Consider the following 5,583-nt stretch of genomic DNA (forward strand, 5'->3'; position numbering starts at 1 on the left):
TCATCTTCTCTGACTGATACCGATCGCTCTCTCTTTCCCTCCGTCTCTCCCCTTACACTGCATCTCCATCCCTCTCTGCTCACGCCGTCTCGCTCTGCGAGCACTGGGAGCCGGAAGTCACGCCGCGCTGTTTAGAATGAGCGCGTGTGTGCAGAGGGACAGACACAGAGCTCTGTCACTGTAGAGCATGTCACTGGAGCGGAGCTCTCTGCGAGCGGTGAGGAGATCTGAGGGCCGAAAGACTTTCATTCTGGGGGGGGGGGTCACAGAACTACACCACAGGTGAAATGGTCCCCCATCATTGTCCGGACTGAGGCCAAGTCCCCCATGCCCCTCCTTCCCCCTGACACTCATTCGCCACACCCCTTCTCTAGCTTCTTCCCATCAGTCCCTTTCCACTCCGTAAATGCAGGTCATTTTGTAGGTACTGAAATGCTGGTATTGTCTACTGGTCACTCTTCACACCACAGGAAAAATGCAGGTCATTCGCAGGTGCGCTGACTTTCACAAGGCAAAGCAGTGTAATGTAACTGTCACACAGATGTCATGTCATACTATTGTATATATAATCAATATACTCAATATTCACATACAGCATAACAATGCTTGCATTGGTATTGTTAGTGATTTGTAAGTTCATAGTATTCACAGTGTAAGTTTATAGTGTGACTATTGCCTGTCACACATCATTACAGCATTACAGACATCATACATATTACATATATGATGGGTTCTCAATGTGGCAAATATTTCAGAAAAGTTGTTGACTTTATGGATATAGCTGCATACAGGAGCAAGAGTGCTAAATGACTCATTAGGCCTATTATCCATACAAAAATAGTGGGAAAAAGGGTAGTTCTTAATAGTGTACTGCTGATTGAAGATAATGTTTACTTTGCTACATTTTTGCATTAAAATTAAGATTGAGCCACATAGACACAAAAAAAGTAAGAACCCGTGAATGTTGGGAAAAATTTTACTGAGTTGGAGCTGGTAACAATACCGGGTAACAAAATGTATTGGTTGACGCTGGAATACCCCATTCACACCAAAGCAATGCCTGCAACCACTGGAGTTGAAGGTAGGGAATGTGTAGGCTTTCAGCTGTAGTGTGAAAGGAGATATTCTCTCTCTCTGCCTTTTTTCCTCCTCGGTAGAAACCTTCGCATTTGGAGCAGGATTATCCGCTCACCCCCGTATCCAGGACGCCCCCTCATTTTGCTGACATGTTCCAAGAGCTGCTCGGAGAGCCGCGCCTCATTACCCCGAACACTCCTTCTCTCACCCCTCACGCACGTTCTCACTCCCCTCCTCCTTCACTCATTCTCTCCTCCTCCCTCTGCTCTCTGTCTCTCTACCTCTCTCTCTTTCCCTCACTCCTGCGTTCCCTCTGTCTGTTTTCCCTCTCCTGCACTCTCTCTCTCTCGCTCTATTTCTTTCTGTCTGTGTTCTGTCTCTCCCACATTCTCACTCTTTGTCTCTTTCTCTCTCGCTGTCGGCTTCTCTCCTGCATTCTCTCACTTTCCTGTATTCTCTCTCGCTTTCCATCTCTCGCACACACAAACACACACATATACACAGACACACACGCATATACACACATACACACCCTCTCTCTCTCTTATGTAATGGTAGTGGATCCAGCTCCCACTGGTTCTGCTGCATGGCTTCTACCAAGAGGCATAATCCCCTGGGCCAGTGTGCCCACTACAACCGTACACAGCTGCACTCTGCTCCGCAGCACCACACGCCTACATTCACACAACAACGCCCCCTTCTGCCCTGTTACAGACAGCCCTACACACTGCTCCATCATATAGATGACACAATGTCCTTCAAGTATTCAGCACCTGCCAAAATCATCCCGCTCAGGTCATCACCTGCCCAGCCTGTCACCTGCCCAGTCTCTCTCCCAGTGTGGGAGAGGACAGCCGGCGGGACTGAGGCTGAGCAGTGCCCCCCCCCGCTCGCCTCACCTGTCCTGACATCACTCTCCAAGGCGCCGCCGCTCCCCTGCTGACGCCACGCTCCCTTGACCTCTGCCCCTGTTTTCCGTATCAGGCCCGGGCGGATTAGGCCGCAGGCCCGCTGGCACGGAGGCCGCTGAGATTGGATCACTACTGTCCGCAAAGCAGCTTGGCACTGGGCAGACACCTACTTTGTCTAAGCCCTTTTCGTATTTCCATGCCATTGTTTTTTTCCCCAGTCAGGCTTCTTAAGTGGCATTATTTTTTCCCCTCTCCTCACTTCTAAGAACTATGAAACAATACCTGGTACAAACAGCCTGAGTCTGCACGTGAACGGTTCCCAAACTGGGGGTTGGGACCTCCTGGTAGCTTTTGAGAGGGGTCACAATGGGTTATGAGATACATGGTAAAAACCAGCTGTACTAAACACTATACTGGCTTGTGCATGTGCAGTTTTTGGCATAGCTATAATACAATCCCATATTTATTCGAGACGTTAATATTATATTATAATTTTCTGTAATGACGGTTAGGTGACAGAAAAGGTGTCCCCTCATTAAACAGATCATGGGTTTGGAGAGTTTGGAAACCCCTGCTCTACATCCACATAGTAACTCCTGTGCTGCTGTAGTCATCCATATCAGGTACTGTAATTAAGGCTCATTAGCATGCGGCAGAGCTGACACTGGGGCTTTGTGTTAATTGGCCTGGCAATTAACAGAACGTTTAAAATCTCTTGCCACCTCTGTGCAGAAAGGGGGAATTTCTTTCCAAAGCCACAGATGCCTGCTGTTAATCACAACCCAGTTCACACAATAAAAACTCAACACTGTTACAAGCAACAAAAGCATAATGCTTATTATGGCTACAAATCTGAGCAGAGCTTTACAAAAAAACAGGATATCTGTCGACACAGGCCTCTGGAGCACAGGGTGGAAATTATTATCATTAATGTATCATGAGTCAAGCTGTCGCCCCGAATACACACGCTCCCGCACACACACACACGCACGCACACACTGCTCTTTGAGACACATACTGTGCTCATTTGTTTAGTGAAACAATCTTGCATGTTGAGGGAAAACCGCAAAGTTGCAAAGTGTATTTTCATATCCTCGAATGGGAAACAAATAGAGAAAAAGAGAACATTTTGAGTCAATCTTCAACTTGCGATGCCCTTATAAAGAAGCGCGTCCACAATACTGCTCACGGGGTCACTTGGAACAGGTCATATCTTTAAATGTGACTCCAAGCCCTGTAATTAACTGTCAGAGGGAAAACACTGCTATTCACTGGGTGATTTAAAACTTTCTGAAAGCTGAGGTAAAACAGATGACAATTTTTTCATAGCCACCATGTTTAAAGAGAATTATGTCGGCTGTCTTGCGGAGAGATGACATATTTCACCCAGGCAGATCTACTGTTTACAAATTAAGTGACAGGCCCAGGGTGAAATTCATTTCAAAACAAACCGCATTTATAGACGCCCACCATCTAAGGTAAAAAAAAAACGTTTGGGTCAACAAGGGAGACAACAGCGGTGACTCTCAAACACTAGTCTATAGTTAGTTTTAGAATGCCACATGATAGCTCAGTTTTGAACCAAACACAAATATACAAACAGAAAGGCTCCATGACATCACTGCCACCTTTCCCCTCTAAATAAACGGACCTGAATTATGAACAAAACTGGAATATGACCACTGCGGGGACTTCGTGTCAGCGGCTGCTGAGGTCAAGGCCATGGAGCAGGCAGACTATTTTAACGGCTGTTTCTTGCTCGCCCTAACTGAGCAACGCAATCTGTTTGCTCCAAGAATAACAGTAGGCTAGTCTACACGTCCACGACATCACAATGATTAATGGACCCTTGCCATCGACGATGACAGCGACGGGAAAACTTAGGAAAACTTTAGCGGTGACGGACACGAGAATAGCCAGCCAGTTTGGTCGATGTCAAGCCAGATTAATTTAAAGTGTTGAGGCTATAACTGTCAAACTGGTCACACATATCAAACATGCAACGTTTCACTTATTAAGCAACCTACCTTCTGTGATGTAAACAAATCCTCAAAAAGCAGAATATTAATTGATGTGTTTTCGGGGGTTGAAAAAAGTTACATTTTGGATTGAACCTTTCCACGGATCGTGAAATCAAAAGACGATTTAGCCACAGCTAAACTGTTCATTTGCGCCTGGTCCAGGGGATGGTGGTGTATCACACGTAAGCAATGTCCATCTTTTCCATTAAAGGTCTAACATGTCGCAAAAGGGGGGTTGTTGGAAGCCTCTTCCAAATACTTCGTTTTGCGGCTCGTTTGCCAAAAACCTTCCTGTCATGAATAAATAAATGATAACTTAAATAAATAAAGACATTAAGCCTGCGTCGAGATCCCGCTGTTCACAAACTCACGTCGGTTTATTCCAGCTAGCACCCACTTTGGAAGTGGTATAGAGCTTCATTGGCTGGCAGATGATTGACGAAGGATTAGCAGATGCCCTCTTAGTAGTCTATGTTATCGATCCCCTGCAAGACCGCATCGCCCGTGCGTGCCAATTTGTTTGCCTGAACGGCGCGCCTTATGTTTCCAAACTGGCAAATCCAAGAACCAAAACGTGCCTTATTTTATGTGGCAACTATTTGTCAGCCGCAGTCCCGTTCTCTCATTTGCTCTCGTCTCCTCCACTGTCACCAGAAATAGCTCACCGGAGGCGGCTGTCAATACCGCTTGTCAGTTCGGTTTGTGCGCGAAATGCGCGTTCACTAATCAGCCACATGAACAAACATATCTCCAAGATGTTCCTCGTAAGGTCGGGGCGCTCCAGTTCAGCCTCGCCGGCTTTGAGATGCCAGTTCAGAATAGCCAACACAAAAAAAAAAAAACAATCCCTAAAGAGTTACAGCGGAGTTGTTTCCAAGCGAGATCTGTGGTCTGGTGCTTGGCTGAGCAATCAAACTGGTACGATGGTGCGATCACTCTGTGCTTATCTCTCGCACTCTCTCTCTCTGTTCCTCTGCCCCCTCTCTCGCCCTGGACACACGCGTCTTCAGCTGCTCGACTCGATCAATTCTCACACAGAGGCGTGCGATGGCAGAGGTCCCGTCCGACAGCTCGTCTCAGCGCGAGCTTTGTTTTTTTGTTTTTGTTTTTCATGTGATGCGTTTGTTTTTTCGGCGCTGACCTGTACTTTGCGCGAGTGAAAGACACAGAGAGGGGTTCTCCAGGTGGGGCAAGACCACCGTGGTCCCAGGTCAGTTTCGACAACAAGAAACATTGATCACAATCACAAATACATGCCACGCCGACCCGACTACATTTCTCTCCCCTGCCTATTTCCAGTGCGATCAGCTGAGACAGTTCTGCCACCGATTATCAGGGTGATGAGTCCAGCTTCAACTCATGACCGTACACGACCGAGGTCAATGGGGGATCTATAATTATGCGGCTTGTTTGGTCTGCGGATCTGTTTTATGATCTTATCTACACCTCCTTCTGCCCTCCTTTCCATCTTTTTTAAAATGACTGATTCCTTTAATGTGTGACAAAGTTGATAGAGGTAGGGACTTGAGAGATCACCACCACATGTCATGATATGAAGCACATATGCACACACA

General features: G+C 46.7%; 1 protein-coding gene across 1 annotated transcript in view; it reads right to left on the reverse strand.

Annotated features, from left to right (window-relative positions):
* Positions 1–5,338, reverse strand: part of gprc5bb (G protein-coupled receptor, class C, group 5, member Bb) — a 15,961-nt gene extending 10,623 nt beyond the window's left edge. Inside the window, exon 1 of the mRNA XM_036551513.1 lies at positions 4,016–5,338. The gene's annotated coding sequence lies outside the window, so the exon portion shown is untranslated. The remainder of the gene's footprint in view (positions 1–4,015) is intronic.
* Between the last annotated feature and the right edge of the window lie 245 nt (positions 5,339–5,583).

Source organism: Megalops cyprinoides, chromosome 1, assembly GCF_013368585.1.
Source record: "Megalops cyprinoides isolate fMegCyp1 chromosome 1, fMegCyp1.pri, whole genome shotgun sequence".
In the NCBI taxonomy this organism is placed as follows: domain Eukaryota; kingdom Metazoa; phylum Chordata; class Actinopteri; order Elopiformes; family Megalopidae; genus Megalops; species Megalops cyprinoides.